This window comes from Dendrobates tinctorius, unplaced genomic scaffold, assembly GCF_039654945.1.
Source record: "Dendrobates tinctorius isolate UK_male_01 unplaced genomic scaffold, ASM3965494v1 ptg000151l, whole genome shotgun sequence".
Lineage (NCBI taxonomy): Eukaryota > Metazoa > Chordata > Amphibia > Anura > Dendrobatidae > Dendrobates > Dendrobates tinctorius.
This window is the reverse complement of record NW_027361818.1, coordinates 30,369,899-30,396,358: the sequence shown is the minus strand read 5'-3', so window position 1 is coordinate 30,396,358 and position 26,460 is coordinate 30,369,899. Positions and strand designations below refer to the sequence as shown.

General features: G+C 47.4%; 1 long non-coding RNA gene across 3 annotated transcripts; it reads right to left on the bottom strand.

Annotated features, from left to right (window-relative positions):
- Positions 1 to 26,428, bottom strand: LOC141050024 (uncharacterized). 3 transcript variants are annotated; one of them, XR_012220473.1, is made up of 5 exons: positions 26,110 to 26,428; positions 22,696 to 22,903; positions 21,425 to 21,589; positions 8,315 to 8,433; positions 1 to 1,333 (listed from the first exon to the last, which is right to left on the bottom strand). It is a non-coding gene; the product is annotated as an uncharacterized lncRNA (long non-coding RNA). The 3 variants fall into 3 exon arrangements; XR_012220472.1 differs by lacking the exon at positions 1 to 1,333 and adding an exon at positions 6,955 to 7,774; XR_012220474.1 differs by lacking the exon at positions 8,315 to 8,433 and having other exon boundaries at positions 26,110 to 26,426.
- Between the last annotated feature and the right edge of the window lie 32 nt (positions 26,429 to 26,460).

Genomic DNA, 26,460 nt, shown 5'->3' with positions numbered 1-26,460 from the left:
TAATAGTGATTGGCTGCACACGGTCACGTGAGGGGTGACACGATACTGACGCCAATGACATCTGCACCCCCACCCTCCACCATGACCATGTGAGTCCGATCACCGGCCTCAGCAGCAGAAGGGAGGACAACCAAAGACTGGCACAGAGGACGGAGGACAGCAGTGATGGACGGGGAGGGACGAGGACAAGGGGGTGTAATGTGTTTAATTATATTTTAACCTCTTCCCTGCCCTCCATTTATTCTGCCTTGGGATGTGGCAATGGGAATTTAGACCAATTTATATTTGGACTGAATCGTATGTACTGGTCGGTTATAGCGAATCTGCCCAAGATGAATTTCAGTAGATTCTCTCATCTGTAATGTGACCTGGGTGAGGGCAGACGTGGCGTGGTGCAGACCTCCCGTAGGTGATCTATGTAGAGCTCTTTTATGTATTTCTAGATGTGGATTTCTAGTGATGGCCGGACTGCTGGCATCAAACATTACTAAAAGATCATATAATGACTTGTATATACAGACTGTTAATAAGGCTTCATTATAAACCATGGCTTCTGCTTCTCTCCAGGTCCGTCTTCTTAGTGCGCCATAAAGAATCACAACAGATCTTCGCTATGAAGGAAATGGCCAAGCGGAACCTGGATACTCCACAGAAAGTGGAAAGCGCCTTTATCGAGAGAGACATCCCCACCTTCGCTGATTGTCCCTTTGTGGTCTCCATGCTCTGCTCCTTCCCTACTACATCTTACCTGTGTATGGTCATGGAGTATGTAGGAGGTAGGACACGTACATTGTATTATATTCTTCCCATGCCTGCTGACATCTTATCACCTCCCATATCATTAGGATTCTCCCCGTGGACGGTTACATCCCACAGAGCATTTACTATAGGTTATCTATTACCAAGATGCCCAGAAAGTCATTGATCTGTGTGATCTCCCGGTATGTCCGCACTGAGAGCGTCAGTATCTCCAGCTGTAGACGAGATGTGACATCACTTTATGTTATTAGTTACATAGATGACATTTCATCATGACCTCAGACTAATTCATTTGTGCAGTATACAGTATATTATATCTTTATATATTGTCTCCTGCCCCAATGTCTCCACTCACTTCTCATCACACATCATGGTGATCGGCTGTATAAACCCCTCACCGGCCATATTTCCTTTCTTCTATAGGTGGAGACTGTAGGACCCTTCTAAGCACCAGGGGTGCTTTATCTGTCCCGTTGGCCCGCTTGTACTTTGCAGAGGCGGTCCTTGCTGTGGAATACCTGCATAGTTACGGTGTGGTGCACAGAGACCTGAAGCCGGAGAAGTAAGTGAATACCTGTAGTATGAGAAAAAGAGGAAAGTTATCCTTTATTATCTCACGGTCTATGAAGCTAAAACCATCTTCTCTTTCACAGCCTCCTGATAACATCTGCTGGACATATTAAAGTTACCGACTTTGGAGTTTCAAAAGTTGGAGTCATGATGCCAAACACCAACATCTACAAGCCATCAGCAGAGGACATCTCCAGAGAGTTCCAGGACCATGAGGTTGGCATTACCTACAGGAACTTAGCTTGTTCTGCATAAATCTCATGACCCTATTGTCTCTTCCCTACGTTCTTCATTTCTACAGAACTTTTTCACTGATATTTTATCTTCTGTATTTCTGTTTTTATTATAAGAACTTATCATAATAATTGTCTCATCGATTCTCATCTCGCTCTTCTGTTGGTTTCTAGTTCTGTGGCACCCCGGGTTACATGGCCCCTGAGGTCATCCTGATGAAAGGCTATGGAAGACCTGTGGACTGGTGGGCAATGGGCATCATATTATATGAGCTTCTCATGGGATATAGACCATTTGATGGAAATTCCTGGACTGAGATTAATGAAAATGTGATCAATGGTAAGTAGAATAATCTGATCATGGCTTTCACTGGTCATCTTGGTTTAGTTACTTCCTTTGCTTTATCTTACAGTCCAGTAAAGAGGCTTTATGTTCTGTAATTTTCTATATAACAGGAGATATAATTTGGGACAGTAATGAAACTATTCCACCCGATGCTCAGGACCTCATCACTCAGCTGCTCAGAAAAGATCCTGTGGATAGACTTGGGACAGGTAACATATCCAATACTATCACTATTCCCTTGTTACACCGAGGACATATCACTCATGTCCATGAGGATCATTACTTCCCCATCAGCTTCTCCATTTATAGTTCTCATTGCTAAGATTTTCACTCTATTTCCTACATGTCTGCTCGGTTACCTAATTAATTCAGATTAAGATAAACTGTTCAGATATAGTTACATAGTTACAAAGGTTGAAAAAAGACCTCGGTCCATCAAGTTCTCCCTTTCTCCACCAATTATTCATTTTGTCACCAAATTACCTATAACCTACAATCTTATGTGCACTGAGGAAATCTTCCAGCTCTTTTTTAGAAGCTGCTATAGTGTCTGCCATTACTACTTCTTGTGGTCGGCATTCCAGAGTCTGACTGCTCTTACTGTAAAGAACCCTTTCCTATTTAGCTGCTGGAATTGCCATTCTTCCACCGGTAATGAGAGCCCCCTGGTCCTTAGTATGGCCCTTGGAAGGAATAAGACATGCGCCAGTCACGTGTCTTTTTTCCTAAGGAAAACAAGCCCAACTTTTCCAACCTCTCATCATATGAGAGGCCTTCCAACCCTTGTAATAATCTAGTAGCCCGCCTTTGAACTGACTCTAATTTCTGAATATCCATTTTTAAATGTGGAGCCCAAAGCTGGATCCCATATTCTACATGTGGCCTCACAAGTGATTTATAGTGGAGTAACACTACATTGGGATCGCTGGATTTTATCTCTTTTTATACATCCTAAAATCTTTGCTTTTGCAGCTGCTGCTTGACATTGAGTACTGCTGCTGCTCAGCTTACTTGTAACCAGAATATCCAAGTCCTTCTCCTGTTCTGTATTCCCAAGTATTCTCCCATTTAAATGTATATGCAGCAATAGTATTACTCCGTCCTAGCTGCATTGCTCCACATTTATCTACATTAAACCTCATTTGCCAAGTTTTTGCTCATTCAGACGTGTTATTCAGATCGTTTTGCAAAATTCTAATGTCAAGGTCAGATTTTAGTATCCTACATAGTTTGGTGTTGTCAGTAAAGAATGAGACTGACAATTTACTCTCAATCCCATCAAAAAGGTCATTAATAGAGAGGTTAAAAAGAATCGGTCCTAGCACAGATCCCTGCGGTGCCCCACTGCTCCCAGTACAGATCCCTGCGGTACCCCACTGCTCCCAGTACAGATCCCTGCGGTACCCCACTGCTCCCAGTACAGATCCCTGCGGTACTCCCCTGCTCCCAGTACAGATCCCTGCGGTACTCCCCTGCTCCCAGTACAGATCCCTGCGGTGCCACACTGCTCCGAGTACAGATCCCTGCGGTGCCACACTGCTCCCAGTACAGATCCCTGCGGTGCCACACTGCTCCCAGTACAGATCCCTGCGGTGCCCCACTGCTCCCAGTACAGATCCCTGCGGTGCCCCACTGCTCCCAGTACAGATCCCTGCGGTGCCCCACTGCTCCCAGTACAGATCCCTGCGGTACCCCACTGCTCCCAGTACAGATCCCTGCTGTACTCCCCTGCTCACAGTACAGATCCCTGCAGTAATCCCGTTCCCAGTACAGATCCCTGCAGTACCCCACTGCTCCCAGTACAGATCCCTGCGGTCCCCACTGCTCCCAGTACAGATCCCTGCGGTACGACACTGCTCCCAGTACAGATCCCTGCGGTGCCACACTGCTCCCAGTACAGATCCCTGCAGTACCCCACTGCTCCCAGTACAGATCCCTGCGGTACCACACTGCTCCAAGTACAGATCCCTGCAGTACTCCCCTGCTCCCAGTACAGATCCCTGCAGTACCCCACTGCTCCCAGTACAGATCCCTGCGGTCCCCACTGCTCCCAGTACAGATGCCTGCATTATCCCACTGCTCCCAGTACAGATCCCTGCGGTACCCCACTGCTCCCAGTACAGATCCCTGCGGTACCCCACTGCTCCCAGTACAGATCCCTGCGGTACCCCACTGCTCCCAGTACAGATCCCTGCGGTACTCCCCTGCTCCCAGTACAGATCCCTGCGGTACTCCCCTGCTCCCAGTACAGATCCCTGCGGTACTCCCCTGCTCCCAGTACAGATCCCTGCGGTACTCCCCTGCTCCCAGTACAGATCCCTGCGGTGCCCCACTGCTCCCAGTACAGATCCCTGCGGTGCCCCACTGCTCCCAGTACAGATCCCTGCGGTGCCCCACTGCTCCCAGTACAGATCCCTGCGGTGCCCCACTGCTCCCAGTACAGATCCCTGCGGTACCACACTGCTGCCAGTAGATCCCTGCAGTACTCCCCTGCTCCCAGTACAAATCCCTGCGGTCCCCACTGCTCCCAGTACAGATCCCTGCAGTGCCACACTGCTCCCAGTACAGATCCCTGCGGTACCACACTACTCCCAGTACAGATCCCTGCAGTGCCACACTGCTCCCAGTACAGATCCCTGCGGTACCACACTGCTCCCAATACAGATCCCTGCGTTACCCCACTGCTCCCAGTACAGATCCCTGCAGTACTTCCCTGCTCCCAGTACAGATCCCTGCAGTACTCCCCTGCTCCCAGTACAGATGCCTGCAGTACTCCCCTGCTCCCAGTACAGATCCCTGTGGTCCCCACTGCTGACTATATCCTATTTACAGAATGTACCATTTATGACGACTCTTTGTTTCCTGTCATTAAGCCAATTCCTTACCCATCTGCACATAGTTTCCCCCAGTCCCTGCTTATGGAGCTTCAGTATAAGGCTGTTAAGTGGAACAGCATCAAACGCCTTTGTAAAGAACAGATAAATCGCATCAGCTGCATTACCAACATCCAGATTCGCACTTAGCTCCTCATAGACACCCAACATGTTAGTTAGACACATCCTCTCTTTAATGAATCCATGCTGTTTGTCAGTTATTACATTATTATCTACAATATGTTTCTGCAGGTCATCTCTTATAATGCCCTCGTAAATTTTGCACACTACCGATGTCAGTCTTACATTTCTTAAATATCGGTACCACCTCAGCCATCTTCCAATCCTGTGGCACCACCCCTGTTACAAGAGAGGCTTAAGGCCCCGTCACACTAAGCGACTTACCAGCGATCTCGACACCGATATCAAGGTGTCAGGATCACTGGTAAGTCGCTATGTGATCGCTGGTGAGCTGTAAAAAAATAGAATCAAAATAAAAAATATAGTTATTCTCACCTTCCGACGTCCCGTTCAGTCATCCTGCCTCTCTCCACGCTCCGGTCCCAGTGATCCTTTGCACGAATGACCGCGAGACTTTGTTATCCCTCGAGACCATGACATCTCGCGGTCATTCGTGCAAAGGATCACTGGGACCGGAGCGTGGAGAGAGGCAGGATGGCTGAACGGGACGTCGGAAGGTGAGAATAACTATATTTTTTATTTTTTTTATTATTTTTTACACCTGATCGCTGGTCTCCCGCCTGTCACACACAGCGATGCGTGCTGGCCAGCGGGAGACCAGCGACCAAAGAAATGTCCAGAGGTTTCTTCCAGCGATCAGCGATACCGACAGGGGGGCCGCTCGCTGATCGCTGTCACACACAGCGATCTCGCTGGTGAGATCGCTGTTACGTCACAAAAGTTGTGACTCAGCAGCAATCTCGCTACCGAGATCGCTTAGTGAGACGGGGCCTTAAGAATATAAGCTATAGTGGTCTGTCAATTACTGAGCTCAATTCCCTCAGGATGCGTGGATGAATGCCAGGGGATTTGTCAATGTTTAATTTGCTCAGACGCAGGCATACTTCTTGTTGTGTTATTTCCGGTGGTGACCTTTGATTTTTGCCATGTTGAATGATCCCTGGAACAGGTAGTTCATTAGTGATCATGGATGAAAAGTGCCTGTTTAATAGCTCAGCCTTTTTTTGTCCTCTATTATTATCTTGTTATTATTGTCTTTTAATGGACCTACACCATCTTTTTTTCCTTTTTGGCATTGATATATTTATAACATTTTAGGGGATTTATTCTAATGTCACAGGCAATTTGTTTCTCTGTGGATAACTTTGCCTGCTTGATTTCTTTTTAACATTTCTTACTTAGATCTTTATACTCCTGAAATGGTATTTCAGTATTCTCGGCTTTCAAGATTTTGAATGCACTTTGTTTTAGTCTGATTAAACTTTGTCCTGTCTTATTTATCCATATTGGTTTCTTTTTATTCCTGGGCATTTTATTACCAGAGGGTATATGTTTTCTACAGGATTCTAGTAGGATATCCTTAAACATGTCCCATTTATGGTCGGAATCCCCAGTTACCATGAGATGGTCCCAGCCCACTTGATTAAGCGCTTCCCTTAATTTGTTGGTATGGAGCTGTCTCTGACAATGTCCCCATCACTTTTGTTTTTCTTTATCCAGCAGGTGCATTTGAGATCAAGGGTCATGCATTCTTTAGAGATTTAGACTTTGACAACCTTCTAAGTCAAAAGCCGGTGTATGTTCCTCAGCTTGCATCAGATGTGGACACCAGTATATTTTTTGTCAGTAAGTAGAAAAGACATCATCTAGACATAGTGTCTGCTTGTCTCGTCTTCCATATTATGTGATAATCGGATCCCATTAATATTAATGATAAATGGTGACTGTGTTATACTGACAACCTCTACTAACACTTGATTGTCTATGTCTTATAGACCATTATAATATGATTAAACATCTGGTCTCAGAGGAGGAGAAGGGTACAAGTGAGGAGAATAAGTGGTATGACTTTAAAAATTTTACATCATCATCTGAAAGGCTTTCTAAAGTAAGTATGTGATTAATAAATCCAAAATATGCATAAAAAGACCCTTAAAAGTAAACATAAAGTGATTTCATATCTTGTTGCTTCCGCACGTAGCTCTATACCACCACTAACGGAATGATGAACGATGAGGATCCCAAGTCCCCTCCAGAGTGTACCCCAACATCCAACACTGACAGCTCCGAAATGTGAGTAGATTATGGGGTCATTACTGGGAACTTCAGGCTGATATATGTGCACTATACCAAATATAGGACAGAAATACCATAATATCACATGCAGCATCCTCCGCCCCCTGGTTAGCAGTCATTGTGCTTTTGGCTTCAGAAACCGCTGGTGATAACAGCCCATGATTGTGGCCAGTCATGCATTTTTAGTAATACACACTGTAGGAGAGATGTAGTATTACCTGACAGACATTCTTGGTAGTTGTTTTCCACTCCACTCTATAAAAGTTAGTTTTGAGCATTAGACCTTCCCCACTATGGCAGTCATATGTCCTATTAGGCCTTATAGTCAGTGTTCTTATAGTGAGACAACCCCTTTTATACTGTGCTTCCTTGTGATTCATGTGTTTTTCTTCTTCCAAACAGGCAGAAAGAATCTTCCCCAATAGCTGATAGAGACGACGCCATTAACATCTTACCATCCTCGTCCCCACTATCAGGTATGTCCATGTCTGCAGCAGCAACAATCTGAATGTTGACTTCAAGTCTCAAACATTTCCACATGGTTTTCCTGTAGTAGGTCTCCTATGTTATTCATGATTCATGGATCACAATTATGTTGTCCATGGGCCCATATTGTATCTCTATTTCACTAATTTTGCACAGGAGCTTTTTCATGGATTCTGTGAGATGCGTTGCAGCGTCCAATAACCTCCATCATCATAAGGAGACATCGTCTCCTACAATAGAATATCGCTCATCAGTGATGCACCACATGGCGGCACACAGGGCGCTTACTGCTCTATATCAGCGACACATCTAATGCCCCTCAGATGGGATTATGTACATTATATAGGACTTATTCTGCCCTATTATGATATATTACCAGATTATCAGGACTATAGGAGGCAGGACTAGAACAATCCTACTATATACAGGAGACAAAGCAGGTCCTATTACTGAGGTTTTGTTTTACTTTATGATCAGAATTTCCTGCTCAGGAGGAAAGAAACTCTACAATAAATCTGAGTAAAGAAGAAGAAAAATCAGAAAAAGGAAAAAAGGGGAAAAAGAGACGAGGTAAGTGTGAGAATCAGCCCCATGTTGTGTGATGTCAGTGAGAATCATTCATGTGGAGCAGATGTCATCTGTCAGTGATGGGATTATCACATGTATGATGGCTGACAATGACCCCTGACCTCTGTGTGATGAGATTCCTCTGCCGTCCGGCCACAGTGACCGCACAGTAGTATCATGTCATATGGAGTCCCATCACTTACATTATATTTACTTCTCTTCTCATAGGTTCCATCTTCCGCCGGATCTTATCATCCTGCCGGCGTGGATTATCCAGGGCTGCTCGAGTATTTGCAGGTTGTCACTGTTGCCCTAGAACCATCTGAAAGACAGGAAACCTAAGCATCGAGCGCCCTGAAGTCAAGCAGATCCACCTTCACTGCTGGACCTGTTTTGAAGCGGGACTAACTCCTAGCCGCGGTCTACGGACCAAACATTGGGCATGGGCAGGGCCTTGGGGGCAGATCCCAAGTGCGCTCAACCATGTGGAATAGCTTACGCTCAGGAACATTGAGGGATTGCGCTATCGGAGAGCTCTACCCGTTCATTTCCTTTAGGAGTAGAGCTATGGGATAGCTCTACCCGTGCACTTTCTTCATGGATAGCGCTATCGAATAGCTCTACCCAAACAGTATTAACGACAGAGCTTTTTCATACACGTATTGATTCTGTTCCTAGTTTTACCCCTCCCTTATCCTTCTATCCTATTATTAATTAAAATTATAAAGATAAAAAAAAATTCTAAGTTTGCTTAATTTTTTTCACATTTATTAAACTTACCTATGTATTTTGTTATCTGATAAGATTCAGTACATATACAGATACTGGCAGGTGGCCGAACCTTATACTACAAACACTTATTACCATTTGTGTCCAACATTTTACTTATGAGTTGTGCCCCTAAAGACATCTAAAATACAGGAAACCTCCACATCTCGCTCCCACAAGTCCAGCAGATCCACCATCAATGCTGGACCTGTAAAGAAGGACCTTCACCATCTACCTGTGGCCTTCTGTTATTTCTCTACCCGGACATGTATCGCCTCTGTCACCAGGCTCTGTGGTAATCCTACTGCTCGCCTGACTGGGTTCTTACTGGTATCTCACCCCAGCTGCCCTCCTGACTATGATTTCGACTACTGATTCTGTTCCCGATCTTCTCCCTCCTTGAAGTCCAGCAGATCCACCATCACTGCTGGACCTGTAAAGAAGGACCTTCACCATCTACCTGTGGACTTCTGTTATATCGCTACCTGGACATGTATCGCCTCTGTCACCAGGCTCTGCGGTAATCCTACTGCTCGCCTGACTGGGTTCTTACTGGTATCTCACCCCAGCTGCCCTCCTGACTATGATTTCGACTACTGATTCTGTTCCCGATCTTCTCCCTCCTTGAAGTCCAGCAGATCCACCATCACTGCTGGACCTGTATAGAAGAACCTTCACCATCTACCTGTGGCCTTCTGTTACATCTCTTGCCGGACATGTATCGCCTCTGTCATCAGGCTCCGCTGTATTCATACTGCTCGCCTGACTGGGTTCTTACTGGTATCTCACCCCAGCTGTCCGCCTGACTATGATTTCGACTACTGATTCTGTTCCCGATCTTCTCCCTCCTTGAAGTCCAGCAGATCCACCATCACTGCTGGACCTGTATAGAAGAACCTTCACCATCTACCTGTGGCCTTCTGTTACATCTCTTGCCGGACATGTATCGCCTCTGTCACCAGGCTCCGCTGTATTCATACTGCTTGACTGACTGGACTCTTACTGGTATCTGACCCCGGCTGCCCTCCTGACTATCATTTTGCCTATTGATTCTGTTCCCGATCTTCTCCCTCCCTTTTCCTTCTATCCTTTTGTCAATAAAAAAAATTATAAATATTTTTAGTGAGATTTTTTCATCTATTAATGAATAAACTTAACTCTGCATTTTGTTAGTTGATAAAAATAATAATGTAACATTACTGTTTCTAAATATATGAATGACTATGTAAGCAGCATATACATTACTGATTTTACTCATTATATAGAGCCATTTATTCCACAGCACTTTACAAACATTATTGAAATTGTCCCCATTGGGGCTCACAATCTAAATTCCATATCAGAATGTTTTTGAACTGTGGGAGAAAACCAGAGAATCTGGAGGAAACCCCCATAAACATGGGAGAGCATTCAAACTCATTGCAGATGTTGTCCATGGTGGGATGTGAACATAGGTCCTCAGTGCTGTAAGGCAGCAGTGCTAACCACTGAGCCACCTTGCTGCCCAAACGTATGCAGTCTCATTTTCTTAAGCTTTTTTTAGTGCTTCTTGGACCTATTGTCAGAAGTTTTGATAAGTCCATTAAGCAATGCATAAAATGAGAGCGCTTTTAAGACAAAAAGTCACTAAATGCTCCAACTGACACCCAGGCATCTTCTGGGGTTGAGCATCTGCGAAACAGAATATGCCTGAAGAATGGTCGGCTCACTTCTTTCAACCTCTTAGTGTTTTTGGAAACCTGAAGAATTTCAAAGACACTGAAGAGATAAATAGAAATTTTGGTGCAGTTTCTGAGTGATTTTTCAGGAGGTTTTCAGAGCAGACCATGGGTTCAGTGATGGTCAATGTAGCAGATCAGTATTCTTCCAGCTGGGGCTGAGGTCGTTAAGCTGGCATCCTGTAGAATGTTAAATCTGAGTCCCTCTTGATGGAGCCATGGTGAACTGGCAGCTGTCTTGTAGAGTGTTTCTGGCTGTGATTTGTAAAGTTTACCTGATCCAGAAGCAGATCCTCTTTTATACATCACAGCTCTTATTCAGGTATTTTTTCCACAGGATTGGGGGAAGTTTGCAGTTTCTCATACCTCATTGTTTGAGTATTTAATTAATTTGCATAGTTTGTCTTCCTCTGTTTTCCAAGTAAACAAGCTCCATGGCTTGGTACAATGTGTAATCAACATATTAGCAAACATGATTGTTCAATGACCCTGCGTCCCTGTTTTTCAAAGATAGCAGACAATACTCCCTAGGAGCTGATATAAGAGGTAAACAGCTGCCATTCAGCAATTTCCCAAACATCAATTCTAGTGTCATCATTCAGACCCATACGACTATAGTCCATGTGTCTTACGCAATGTATGGTGTGTAAATTTGGCAGTAGTACAGCAGAAGGCTTTGGGCACAGTATTGTAGTATTATTAAGGAGTAGTTTCATGCTGAGCATTAATAAGCAGAGCAGTAGGACATATATGATATTTTCTCCCTTGTCATATCATTATAATGGCTTCTGTTGTGACTTCATTTTTCCCTTCACCATTGAGATCTGATGAACTCCCTCCTCTGGTGAAGGTGGTGAAGGAAGGTAGTGAGGCTGATTACCAAACACATGGACAGCTAGATGATGACTGGGTGGCTGGAATTGAGGACTGGATATAAGGCTGCCGACGCCCTTCTTCCTGGTTGGTGATTTTCCTGCTGGATTCTTGGAGACCAGTCTGATTCCTGCATCTCAAAGCTAAGTTTTTTGCTCTGCTTTGTACTCTTCAGTTTTGTTTTGCCTTGTTTTTTGGGAGTTCTGCCATCCCCGGCCGGGGGTGAGCTGTATTCCATTTTTTGTCTCTGATCTGTTGATATTTTGCTCTGTCTTCAGAATATACCTGAGTGCTGATATAGTCTTTTGAAGCCTAGCGACTACAGGTCCTGTTTTTCCTATCAGTCGGTTGGCTCATTTTGATAGGGTTTTTGCGGATGGCAGACAGCAGCTTTCCTATCCTGTTCTATGTAGTTAGCTTGGGCCCCATCATTTGCTCAACCTATCTTTCTATCTGTGTTAGTGTTTTCATCTTGCTTCACCGTCATTATATGTTGGGGGCTGCCTATTGCTTTGGGGTCTGCTCTGGGGCAGTTTAGTTTTTCCCCTTTCTGTCTTTAGGCTATATAGTTCTCCGGCTGTGATCGAGGGGTCTAGGGCACCGTAGGAACCCCCCACGGCTACTGCTAGTTGTTGTGGATAGGTTCAGGGGTCTGCAATCCGATAGCTGGTATTTTGTTTTTTCCTCCTTCGGTGACTCATCATAACAGGCTTCTGCTAAGATAGTGATCCATGATATCACATGTATTGCTAGGAATATTATCATGTGACAGCACTATACAGATGTGTAGACCTGTGCCTGATGCCTAATAACTGAGGGGTTTAATCAGAGCTCCTCTTATGCTGCAGGATAAGTGAATTGATTGTCCAGCACTCAGCTACTTCTCATCATCATTTACTTGATAAACGAGCTGTGTCATTAAGATCTGAAGTCTGCGCCATTTAGAAAACGTACTGGATGTGAATATACGGAAGCAGATGCCCAGTAAATTTTAAAAGATAATACACAATTTTTAAAAATTTTTTCCAATGGGTGAACACAAGAAAAATGGACTTGCAAACAGAGGGATCGTTATACCCAATATTAACCCCTTAATGTCCAATGACGGACATAGTCCGTCATCAGACATTTCCCCTGCTTTGATGAGGGCTTCGGCGCTGAGCCCGCATCAAAGCCGGGACATGTCAGCTGTTATGAACAGCTAACATGTGCCCGCAATAGGCGCGAGCGGAATCGCCGTCCGCCCGCGCCTATTAACTAGTTAAATGCCGCTGTCAAAGCTGACAGCGGGCATTTAAATAGCATTTCCGGCCGCCGGGCCGGAAATGACGTCATCGCCGACCCCCATCAAGTGATCGGGGGTCGGCGTCATGTTGCCTGGACAACCAGAGGTCTTTATGAGACCTCTATGGTTGTTCCAGGCATATGGCTTTCAGCGCCACCCGGTGGTCGGCACTGAAAGCACAGCAGTAAATCTGCTACATATGGGCGATCTGCTCATCGCCCATATGTAGCAGAGCCAAACGGGTTGCGCAAGCTCCTATCCTCCTATGGAGGCTATTGAAGCATGCAAAAAGTAAAAAAAAAAAAAATAATTAAAAAAACCTAAAAGTTCAAATCACCCCCCTTTCGCCCCAATCAAAATAAAACAGTAAAAAAAAATCCCACATACACATATTAGGTATCGCCGCGTTCAGAATTGCCCGATCTATCAATAAAAAAAAGCATTACCCGATCGCTAAATGGCGTAGCGAGAAAAAAATTCAAAACTCCAGAATTACGTTTTTTTGGTCACCAAGACATTGCATTAAAATGCAATAACAGGCGATCAAAAGAACGTATCTGCACAAACGTCATATCATTAAAAATGTCAGTCAAGCACGGAAAAAATAAGCCCTCACCCGACCCCAGATCATGAAAAATGGAGATGCTACGGGTCTCGGAAAATTGCGCAATTTTTTTTTTTTTTTTTTTTTAGCAAATTTTGGAATTTTTTTTCACCACTTAGATAAAAGAGGACATAGACATGTTTGGTGTCTATGAACTCGTAATGACCTGGAGAATCATAATGGCAGGTCAGATTTGGCATCTAGTGAACCTAACAAAAAAGCCAAGCAAAAAACAAGTGTGGGATTGCACTTTTTTTGCAATTTCACCGCACTTGGAATTTTTTTCCCATTTTCAAGTACACGATATGGTAAAACCAATGATGTCATTTAAAAGTACAACTCGTCCCGCAAAAAATAAGCCCTCACATGGCCATATAAACGGAAAAATAAAAAAGTTATGGCTCTGGAAAGAAGGGGAGGGAAAAATGAAAATGCAAAACCAAAAATACCCCTGGTCGTTAAGGGGTTAAGAGCAATAGATTGAATACCAATAAAGTAGTGTTACTATTATGATTTGGTCCAGAGAAAATAAAAGAAATAGCATCCAATTCTTTTGCAAAACAATAAAATACTGTTAGCGCTTATAAGCTTCGATGTATAGAAAATAATAATTGATGATTTCTCAAATAATAGGTAGTCAGGTACGTTTAGATCAATTAAATTATTCCTGATGCTAAGTAGCAATATTAGTACATATTAGATCAGTACCCTTGTACATACAATTAGTGCTTATAAGCTTCAACGTATGAAAAAAAAAGTTTTTAGATTCTCTGATGAAACGAAGTCCAAATCCAATTGGACCAATTACATTATTAAATCTATTTTTAAAGCAGAGTAACAAGTGTCTTAAAGGTAAATCAGCTAATAGTACATATTGCATCAGTGGTCCAATTGAAAAAAGCTTTTATCGATAGTAAGAAATAAGGGTTTTGAATAAAGTTAAACACTAATGTAACTGGTGGTCATTAGTGATGGGCGAGCACTAAAATGCTCGGGTGCTCGTTGTTCGGGTCGAGCAAATTGGAATACGCGGGTTACTCGGACAGAACGAGCCCAATGTAAGTCTATGGGTGACCCGAGCATTATAACCGCGATCCCCCCCGGGGGTCCTTTTAAGGTCTAAAAACATCTGAAAATGATGGAAACACTGCACAAATGACATGGGGACATCATGGGGATCGCCCCTGGAAGCATTCCTGACTCCTAGTTCACAGCTTATATAATGTTGTCAGAGTTTCATGCCATTTTTACCGGAGCACCAAAAAACATACCAAAACGAAACCAAAATGGAGTTTGCTGGGAAATATGTTACGGTACATCCTTTCCAGGTTAATGACTTGTATATAAGGCAAAATAATTAACCCCAGACCAAAATGTTCCTCCACCACTTGGGATATGTTCAGACGCAGTGGTTTTGAAGCGTTTTTCAACTTTTACATTGCTTTCAACCAAAACAAATGCATTCACTGTGAAATGTTATTGTAACATTTCCCAACCCTAGCTGGCCATGTGGTGTGTGACACATAAGCAGACACATCTTGTTTCCTTTATGAAGGAGGGACTCTTGCAGTGAGTCGATAGGCTGCCAAGAATTACGACGCACCCCAATACCCCTTTCACGAGATGTCCAGGAGGGCGTCCCTAAAAAATGTTTTACGCCCAGCAAAACCACCCACCCTTGTTCAATTAACGACTCCTGGACAGGACACTGTGGGCCGTGATACCAACCCACCCTGGGCGAGCTGACCTACTGAGGACCACGCCCTATACAGAGAGCATCAGGGGCAGGCCCAGGGGAACAAAGTACCACGACTGCTGGAACCAGGTGGCTGGCTCAAAGACAACACAGAGCACGCGCTGGGAAGCAAGCCTGAGTACAAAATAGAGGAGACTGCATGCTGGGAAGCACGTCTGGGTACAAACCAGAGCAGAGTGTGTGCTGGGAAGCACGCCTGGGAACAAGACAGAGGAGAGCGCATGCTGGGAAGCACGCCTGGATACAAGACAGAGGAGAGCGCGGGCTGAGTAGCACGCCTGGGTACAAGACAGAGCAGAGCGCGGGCTGGGAAGCACGCCTGAGTACAAGACAGAGCAGAGCGCGGGCTGGGAAGCACGCCTGAGTACAAGACAGAGCAGAGTGCATGCTGGGAATCACGCCTGGGCAAAATACAGAGAAAAGTGCAAGCTGGGAAGCACGCCTGAGTATAAGACAGAGCAGAGCGCAAGCTGGGAAGCACGCCTGAGTACAAGACAGAGCAGAGCGCATGCAGGGAAGCACGCCTGGGTACAAGACAGAGCAGAGTGCATGCTGGGAAGCACGCCTGGGTACAAGACAGAGCAGAGTGCATGCTGGGAATCACGCCTGAGTATAAGACAGAGCAGAGCGCAAGCTGGGAAGCACGCCTGGGTACAAGACAGAGAAGAGTGCGTGCTGGGAAGCACACCTGAGTAGAAGGCAGAGCGCAAGCTGGGAATCACGCCTGAGTACAAGACAGAGCAGAGCACGTGCTGGGAAGCATGCCTGAGTACAAGACAGAGCAGAGCACATGCTGGGAAGCATGCCTGAGTACAAGACAGAGCAGAGCGCATGCTGGGAAGCACGCCTGAGTATAAGACAGAGCAGAGCGCAAGCTGGGAAGCACGCCTGGGTACAAGACAGAGCAGAGTGCATGCTGGGAATCACGCCTGGGTAAAAGACAGAGCAAAGCGCAAGCTGGGAAGCACGCCTGAGTATAAGACAGAGCAGAGCGCAAGCTGGGAAGCACGCCTGGGTACAAGACAGAGCAGAGCACATGCTGGGAAGCACGCCTGAGTATAAGACAGAGCAGAGCGCAAGCTGGGAAGCACGCCTGGGTACAAGACAGAGCAGAGTGCATGCTGGGAATCACGCCTGGGTAAAAGACAGAGCAGAGCGCATGCTGGGAAGCACGCCTGAGTATAAGACAGAGCAGAGCGCAAGCTAGGAAGCACGCCTGGGTACAAGACAGAGCAGAGTGCATGCTGGGAATCACGCCTGGGTAAAAGACAGAGCAAAGCGCAAGCTGGGAAGCACGCCTGAGTATAAGACAGAGCAGAGCGCAAGCTGGGAAGCACGCCTGTGTACAAGACAGAGCAGAGTGCATGCTGGGAATCACGCCTGAGTATAAGACAGAGCAAAGCGCAAGCTGGGAAGCACGCCTGAGTATAAGACAGAGCAAAGCACAAGCAGGGAAGCACGCCTGACTACAAGACAGAGCAGAGTGCATGCTGGGAATCACGCCTGGGTAAAAGACAGAGCAAAGCGCAAGCTGGGAAGCACGCCTGAGTACAAGACAGAGCAGAGCGCATGCTGGGAAGCACGCCTGGGTACAAGACAGAGCAGAGTGCATGCTGGGAATCACGCCTGGGTAAAAGACAGAGCAAATCGCAAGCTGGGAAGCACGCCTGAGTATAAGACAGAGCAAAGCACAAGCAGGGAAGCACGCCTGACTACAAGACAGAGCAGAGTGCATGCTGGGAATCACGCCTGGGTAAAAGACAGAGCAAAGCGCAAGCTGGGAAGCACGCCTGAGTATAAGACAGAGCAGAACGCAAGCTGGGAAGCACGCCTGAGTACAAGACAGAGCAGAGCGCATGCAGGGAAGCACGCCTGGGTACAAGACAGAGCAGAGTGCATGCTGGGAATCACGCCTGAGTATAAGACAGAGCAGAGCGCAAGCTGGGAAGCACGCCTGGGTACAAGACAGAGCAGAGTGCATGCTGGGAATCACGCCTGAGTATAAGACAGAGCAGAGCGCAAGCTGGGAAGCACGCCTGGGTACAAGACAGAGAAGAGTGCGTGCTGGGAAGCACACCTGAGTAGAAGACAGAGCAGAGCGCAAGCTGGGAATCACGCCTGAGTACAAGACAGAGCAGAGCACGTGCTGGGAAGCACGCCTGGGTACAAGACAGAGCAGAGCACATGCTGGGAAGCACGCCTGGGTACAAGACAGAGCAGAGTGCATGCTGGGAATCACGCCTGGGTAAAATACAGAGAAAAGTGCAAGCTGGGAAGCACGCCTGAGTATAAGACAGAGCAGAGCGCAAGCTGGGAAGCACGCCTGAGTACAAGACAGAGCAGAGCGCATGCAGGGAAGCACGCCTGGGTACAAGACAGAGCAGAGTGCATGCTGGGAAGCACGCCTGGGTACAAGACAGAGCAGAGTGCATGCTGGGAATCACGCCTGAGTATAAGACAGAGCAGAGCGCAAGCTGGGAAGCACGCCTGGGTACAAGACAGAGAAGAGTGCGTGCTGGGAAGCACACCTGAGTAGAAGGCAGAGCGCAAGCTGGGAATCACGCCTGAGTACAAGACAGAGCAGAGCACATGCTGGGAAGCATGCCTGAGTACAAGACAGAGCAGAGCACATGCTGGGAAGCATGCCTGAGTACAAGACAGAGCAGAGCGCATGCTGGGAAGCACGCCTGAGTATAAGACAGAGCAGAGCGCAAGCTGGGAAGCACGCCTGGGTACAAGACAGAGCAGAGTGCATGCTGGGAATCACGCCTGGGTAAAAGACAGAGCAAAGCGCAAGCTGGGAAGCACGCCTGAGTATAAGACAGAGCAGAGCGCAAGCTGGGAAGCACGCCTGGGTACAAGACAGAGCAGAGCACATGCTGGGAAGCACGCCTGAGTATAAGACAGAGCAGAGCGCAAGCTAGGAAGCACGCCTGGGTACAAGACAGAGCAGAGTGCATGCTGGGAATCACGCCTGGGTAAAAGACAGAGCAAAGCGCAAGCTGGGAAGCACGCCTGGGTACAAGACAGAGCAGAGTGCATGCTGGGAATCACGCCTGGGTAAAAGACAGAGCAAATCGCAAGCTGGGAAGCACGCCTGAGTATAAGACAGAGCAGAGCGCAAGCTGGGAAGCACGCCTGAGTACAAGACAGAGCAGAGCGCATGTTGGGAAGCACGCCTGGGTAAAAGACAGAGCAAAGCGCAAGCTGGGAAGCACGCCTGAGTATAAGACCGAGCAAAGCACAAGCTGGGAAGCACGCCTGAGTATAAGACAGAGCAAAGTGCAAGCTGGGAAGCACGCCTGAGTACAAGACAGAGCAGAGCACATGCTGGGAAGCACGCCTGGTTAAAAGACAGAGCAGAGCGCATGCTGGGAATCACGCCTGGTTAAAAGACAGAGCAGAGCGCATGCTGGGAAGCACGCCTGAGTACAAGACAGAGCAGAGCGCAAGCTGGGAATCACGCCTGGGTACAAGACAGAGCAGAGCGCAAGCTGGGAAGCACGTCTGGGTACAAGACAGAGCAGAGTGCGTGCTGGGAAGCATGCCTGAGTATAAGACAGAGCAGAGCGCAAGCTGAGAATCACGCCCGAGTACAAGACAGAGCAAAGCGCAAGCTGAGAATCACGCCTGAGTACAAGACAGAGCAGAGTGCGTGCTGGGAAGCACGCCTGGGTACAAGACAGTGCAGAGTGCGTGCTGGGAAGCACACCTGGGTACAAGACAGTGCAGAGTGCGTGCTGGGAAGCACGCCTGGGTACAAGACAGAGCAGAGCGCAAGCTGAGAATCACGCTTGAGTACAAGACAGAGCAGAGTGCGTGCTGGGAAGCACGCCTGGGTACAAGACAGTGCAGAGTGCGAGCTGGGAAGCACGCCTGGGTAAAAGACAGAGCAAAGCGCAAGCTGGGAAGCACGCCTGAGTATAAGACAGAGCAGAGCGCATGCTGGGAAGCACGCCTGGGTACAAGACAGAGCAGAGCGCATGCTGAGAAGCACGCCTGGGTAAAAGACAGAGAAAAGCGCAAGCCGGGAAGCACGCCTGAGTATAAGACAGAGCAGAGCGCAAGCTGGGAAGCATGCCTGAGTATAAGACAGAGCAGAGCGCAAGCTGGGAAGTACACCTGGGTACAAGACAGAGCAAAGTGCGTGCTGGGAATCACGCCTGAGTATAAGACAGAGCAGAGCGCATGCTGGGAAGCACGCCTGAGTACAAGACAGAGCAGAGTGCATGCTGGGAAGCACGCCTGGGTACAAGACAGAGCAGAGTGCGTGCTGGGAAGCATGCCTGAGTATAAGACAGAGCAGAGCGCAAGCTGAGAATCACGCCTGAGTACAAGACAGAGCAGAGTGCGTGCTGGGAAGCACGCCTGGGTACAAGACAGAGCAGAGCGCAAGCTGGGAATCACACCTGAGTACAAGACAGCAGAGCGCATGCTGGGAAGCACGCCTGGGTAAAAGACAGAGCAAAGCGCAAGCTGGGAAGCACGCCTGAGTATAAGACAGAGCAGAGCGCATGCTGGGAAGCACGACTGGGTACAAGACAGAGGAGAGCGCATGCTGGGAAGCACGCCTGGGTACAAGACAGAGCAGAGCGCATGCTGGGAAGCACGCCTGGGTAAAAGACAGAGCAAAGCGCGAGCCGGGAAGCACGCTTGAGTATAAGACAGAGCAGAGCGCAAGCTGGGAAGTACGCCTGGGTACAAGACAGAGCAAAGTGCGTGCTGGGAATCACGCCTGGGTACAAGACAGAGCAGAGCGCATGCTGGGAAGCACGCCTGAGTACAAGACAGAGCAGAGCGCATGCTGGGAAGCACGCCTGAGTATAAGACAGAGCAGAGCGCATGCTGGGAAGCACGCCTGAGTACAAGACAGAGCAGAGCGCATGCTGGGAAGCACGCCTGGGTACAAGACAGAGCAGAGTGCGTGCTGGGAAGCACGCCTGGGTAAAAGACAGAGCAAAGCGCAAGCTGGGAAGCACGTCTGAGTATAACACAGAGCAGAGCGCATGCTGGGAATCACGCCTGGGTACAAGACAGAGGAGAGCGCATGCTGGGAAGCACGCCTGGGTAAAAGACAGAGCAAAGCCCAAGCTGGGAAGCACGCCTGAGTACAAGACAGAGCAGAGCGCATGCTGGGAAGTACGCCTGGGTACAAGACAGAGCAGAGCGCATGCTGGGAAGCACGCCTGAGTACAAGACAGAGCAGAGCGCATGCTGGGAAGCACGCCTGGGTACAAGACAGAGGAGAGCACGTGCTGGGAATTACGCCTGGGTAAAAGACAGAGCAGAGTGCATGCTGGGAAGCACGCCTGGGTACAAGACAGAGGAGAGCACGTGCTGGGAATCACGCCTTGGTAAAAGACAGGGCAGAGCGCATGCTGGGAAGCACGCCTGAGTACAAGACAGAGCAGAGCGCATGCTGGGAAGCACGCCTGGGTACAAGACAGAGGAGACCACGTGCTGGGAATCACGCCGGGTACAAGACAGAGCAGAGCGTGTGCTGGGAAGCACGCCTGAGTACAAGACAGAGCAGAGCGCATGCTGGGAAGCACGCCTGAGCACAAGACAGAGCAGAGTGCGTGCTGGGAAGCACACCTAGGTACATGACAGAGGAGAGCACGTGCTGGGAAGCACGCCTGGGTACAAGACAGAGCAGAGCGCATGCTGGGAAGCACGCCTGGGTACAAGACAGAGGAAAGCCGTGCGGCAATTGTGTGTCGTGCAAAAATATAGTGGGATTTTCTTCATTCTCATCTGTGGATGGCAAAAAAAAATTTCTCCATCCAACAACATATTACCTGCAACACCTCTCAGGTAATACATCATGCCACATGTTAGGTGTCGGATTCCTGCCCCTGCACAGGAGGAATCTCGAGCCTTGCCTTCTGAGGTCTCCCATTTAGTCCCAGCCGCAGAGGAGCCTGCTCAGTGAAGACGTCGTTCCCAGCGGCTTGCTCAGGCTAGTGCTGTCAGGTTGGTTACTGCTGCCACATCAGTATCAGCTTTGGCAATCTGCACTAGCCAGCAGCGATGGCTTCCCAACCATCCAGTAAAAACCCATAAGTTCAATTTCTGATTAGTAGACAGGACAAAATAAGCCTGACCCTCTGATGAATATCCAGAGGGTCAGTAGCACCAGAAATGGTCAGTCTGGTGCCAGATGCTCTTTGGGAACACGTTACAACAGACATTACGCTGATGAAGCCCCTGTGTTATGGGTAAATATGTCTATGAAATACTCAGTGCCTGATGACAGATGAATAATGATAAAACAGGCCAAAACCCCCAAGGAATGAAATGTTCACCCACCTGAAATCCCGTCTGTTGTTGATCACTCTGTCCATGGGGCAATACTGGGCTGAACTCTCCAGCACCACGATGTCCACAGTCCCGCTGTCATTACCTCGCCTGCTCTGCACCCGGCAGCCCCAGTTCCCGGTTGATCCAGCTTGTATGTTGGAAATGGTCAGTGCACTAAAAAGGGGATCAAGGTGTCACAACCACACACACAGGCAATACTATTATAATAACCTCATACCTTCCACGGCCATAACTCACCTACTGGAGCATTTACCACAGAAGATAAAAGACTTTAAAGAGGACCTGTCACCAGGACAACAATGGCCAGGTTTTGCTCTTATTTTATCCCTGCTGTTTCCCAGAGTGTTCCGTATCTTTCCTGTACGTATCGGGGATATGGGCCTTTTTATTTAGTACTGACGTTACCATGGGGCGAGGCTCACAGGATCCTCTGGGGCGGGTCTTTGGGCTGCATTATATTTCCTTGTAAGTCACCTCTCCTTAGTGAAGAGCATAATTATAGCAAGTAAATAAAAAGGCTCATATTTCTGGAACAGTATAGCAAATTTACAAAAAAATTACATACAACCCCCCGCTCCCAAAAAGAGACCAAAAAACTGAGCTGGACTATAAGCTGGCATGTGTGCAAAGTGTAAGAGCAAGTTCACACTGCGGCCATTTCACAGACAGAACCTAGGAAAAAAAGAAAATCAGCACATACCCTACAGAAAATAAGCAAATACTAACAGCACGTCTTATATATATAACACAGGGGACTGAGCGCTGTTTGGATCAAATACATATTTTTTGTGTTATTTTCCTATGGGTTTTGTCTGTGACATTGCCGCAGTGTGAACGCGCTCTTACACTTATGTACTGGGGATTACACATTATAGTCCAGATCAGGTTTTTTGCTGGAAAAACTCTCCTTTAAACCTGACAACCCCCCTGTAACTTGTACCCATGGCACTGAATATTTCTGGCCATGCATGCGCTGAAGATGATGAAAATGTCTATAGGACGCGGCATCGCACCCCATCCAGCTCAGGGGGTAGAAGTCTGGGGAAACTGTGGGGTCTTGCAGGGCAATGCAGACAATTCTCCGGGGTTTGGTAAATCAGGAGAAATAACAGAATAAATGACTCTTTATGCCCCAATATGCGCAGTGATCTTTAGGCTGCTGCCTTCTTATACAATGCCAAATTCCTATAGGGATTTTATGGTTTGTCCATTACACAACGTATATATATACCGATGATATATCGGAGAACACGGGGTACCTGGCGATCAGTGATCAGCTGTGCATCATGTTCTTCTGAACAAAAATCCCCTGCGCCTCGTCCGTTCCCACAGTCCTCCCATCCGGAGAGCACAACACCGGCATGTCCTGGTCTATGTAGGACGCCGTGCACTGGAAAGCGAGGCTGTCCCCTCAGACACAACCTGACGATGGGACGGGGTCATGGAAAATGAAGGCAGCTCCAGAGTCTGAAAAGTGGATACAAAAAGTGTGAAAAAGTTAAAATAAAAAAAACCTAAAATCTTATGTCACCAAATATAGAAGATTTTATGACCTCGATTGTAAAATCCAGCCAGCTCCAGAGGCGCACGGCGCATGTCCAGAAGTTTGGAAGATAACTTTTGGTCATGCGGAGTGCGTACACCCGGCTTCAGAGGCGCAGTGACGTGGCCGGAATGAGCGGCGCATGCGCTAGATCCGCATAAGCGGTGATGACCCCGCGTGTGCACATTATGTTATCACGCCCACAGGGGCCCGATAACATGGAAAGAGGGCGGACTAGTCTGGGGCAACGAGCGCCATTTAACTCGAAAAATGTTATCTAGGGCCGGATAGGCAGGGAACTTACTCATCAGTGAGTTAGAGGGAATGGGGACCCGACAGCTTCACTTTACTGGGGTCGCAGCCTCTGTGGACTTTCCGAAAAGGTGCGTGTATACTGACAGACCATGTGACACTGAGGAAGACCACCTGGGTGCAATCTTTCACTTATGAAGGGAATTGCTTGCACCAAAAAATTTTAGGGGCTTTATGGCAAAAGGCGTGAACACATATGCACAGGTAGATTTTTAGATCCCAACAAAAAAATTATTGTATGCCTATATTTTTCTCACTTCACCAACTTAGACTATTTAGTGCTGATTTATCACCCACAAATCAGATTACAAAAATATTTAAACACAGGTAACAAGATAGGTAACAAACCAAGAGGGGTGAAAACTTATGCAAATTGGTGTATTTCTGTGCAGCTGTGACGCTAGAGCCAGGAGAGCAGACGGCCAGTCTTAGCGCTCGTCCGAGTTATACGGCGTCTGACTCTTCCCTAACACAGAGAGAAGAGAGGGAGAGCAGTCACAGCCAGGAGCTCCGCGGGATTTGTAGCATTTTTGCAGAGCGCTCTGCTAGATAACAGGACTTGCAGACACTGATGATAGAACATTTCTAATGAAGACTATTTAGAAAGTTGCATTTAGCCAGGAAATATTTATCATCAATGAATTTTCACCTACTAGCCAGCACAGCATTGTATATATCCCCCTGCGGGGACTGTTCACCGTCAGCACGCCATGTTTCCCTACAGTACGTGGCCTCCTGGAGGTGCTCTAGACGTCTAGTCTTCTGTCTGTGCAGATACATATCTCCAGCAAGTCAGGCCTATTCTACACATATCTCCAACAAGTCAGGCCTAGTCTACACATATCTCCAGCAAGTCATGCCTAGTCTACACATATCTCCAGCAAGTCATGCCTAGTCTACACATATCTCCAGCGAGTCATGCCTAGTCTACACATATCTCCAGCGAGTCATGCCTAATCTACACATTTCTCCAGCGAGTCATGCCTAATCTACACATATCTCCAGCAAGTCATGCCTAGTCTACACATATCTCCAGCGAGTCATGCCTAGTCTACACATATCTCCAGCGAGTCATGCCTAGTCTACACATATCTCCAGGAAGTCATGCCTAGTCTACACATATCTCCAGCGAGTCATGCCTAGTCTACACATATCTCCAGCGAGTCATGCCTAATCTACACATTTCTCCAGCGAGTCATGCCTGGTCTACACATATCTCCAGGAAGTCATGCCTAGTCTACACATATCTCCAGCGAGTCATGCCTAGTCTACACATATCTCCAGCGAGTCATGCCTAGTCTACACATATCTCCAGCGAGTCATGCCTAGTCTACACATATCTCCAGGAAGTCATGCCTAGTCTACACATATCTCCAGCGAGTCATGCCTAGTCTACACATATCTCCAGCGAGTCATGCCTAATCTACACATTTCTCCAGCGAGTCATGCCTGGTCTACACATATCTCCAGGAAGTCATGCCTAGTCTACACATATCTCCAGCGAGTCATGCCTAGTCTACACATATCTCCAGCGAGTCATGCCTAATCTACACATTTCTCCAGCGAGTCATGCCTAATCTACACATTTCTCCAGCGAGTCATGCCTAGTCTACACATTTCTCCAGCGAGTCATGCCTAGTCTACACATATCTCCAGGAAGTCATGCCTAGTCTACACATATCTCCAGCGAGTCATGCCTAGTCTACACATATCTCCAGCGAGTCATGCCTAGTCTACACATATCTCCAGCCAGTCATGTCTAGTCTACACATATCTCCAGCAAGTCATGCCTAGTCTACTCATATCTCCAGGAAGTCAGGCCTAGTCTACACATATCTCCAGCAAGTCATGCCTAGTCTACACATATCTCCAGCAAGTCATGCCTAGTCTACTCATATCTCCAGGAAGTCAGGCCTGGTCTACACATATCTCCAGCAAGTCATGCCTAGTCTACACATATCTCCAGCAAGTCATGCCTAGTCTACACATATCTCCAGCAAGTCATGCCTAGTCTACACATATCTCCAGCAAGTCATGCCTAGTCTACACATATCTCCAGCAAGTCAGGCCTAGTCTACACATATCTCCAGCAAGTCAGGCCTAGTCTATACATATCTCCAGGAAGTCAGGCCTAGTCTACACATATCTCCAGCAAGTCATGCCTAGTCTACACATATCTCCAGCAAGTCATGCCTAGTCTACACATATCTCCAGGAAGTCAGGCCTAGTCTACACATATCTCCAGCAAGTCAGGCCTAGTCTACACATATCTCCAGCAAGTCAGGCCTAGTCTACACATATCTCCAGGAAGTCATGCCTAGTCTACACATATCTCCAGCAAGTCAGGCCTAGTCTACACATATCTCCAGGAAGTCATGCCTAGTCTACACATATCTCCAGCAAGTCAGGCCTAGTCTACATATATCTCCAGCAAGTCATGCCTAATCTACACATATCTCCAGCAAGTCAGGCCTGGTCTACACATATCTCCAGCAAGTCATGCTTAATCTACACATATCTCCAGCAAGTCATGCCTAATCTACACATATCTCCAGGAAGTCAGGCCTAGTCTATACATATCTCCAGCAAGTCAGGCCTAGTCTTATTTACCCACCAAGTCCTGTGAATAGCAGACACATTCGTCTACCCAGAGGAGGTGAAGTCAGGCCTCAGCTCCTGACAGACATCCACATAGGAGACGTGACGTGTGCAGCTTAGCTGCCGAGGATCAGAAGAAAAAGAAAAGCGCTCGGTGGGTGAAACCCGCGCAGGATGATTTACTCTCAGTACAAGTAAGAACCCGGACTTGTGATCTTACAGGAACGGCTCAGCTGCCGGAAACATCAAGGCTGACGCGGTGGTGGATTAGAGAAGAAGTGGATGGAAGCAGCTGTGACGGTGAACGCCACCAGCGTCTATATGTCCTGAAGTCACGTTCTGGAGCCACACACAACCTTCAGGGCATCCTCACAGTGAGCCGTCACAGCTCCACCGCTCTGCCCAGGAAATCTTATTTGTAAAATTCTAGAACTCCTAGAAAATAACAATAAACTGACAACTGGGCGTTACCAGCAAGGGGCGAATCCCTACACTGGACAATATCATTCAGGAGCGACGATGGCTGCTCTGTGCGCACAGGACCTGTGATGAGGTCACAGGAGGGGAGGAG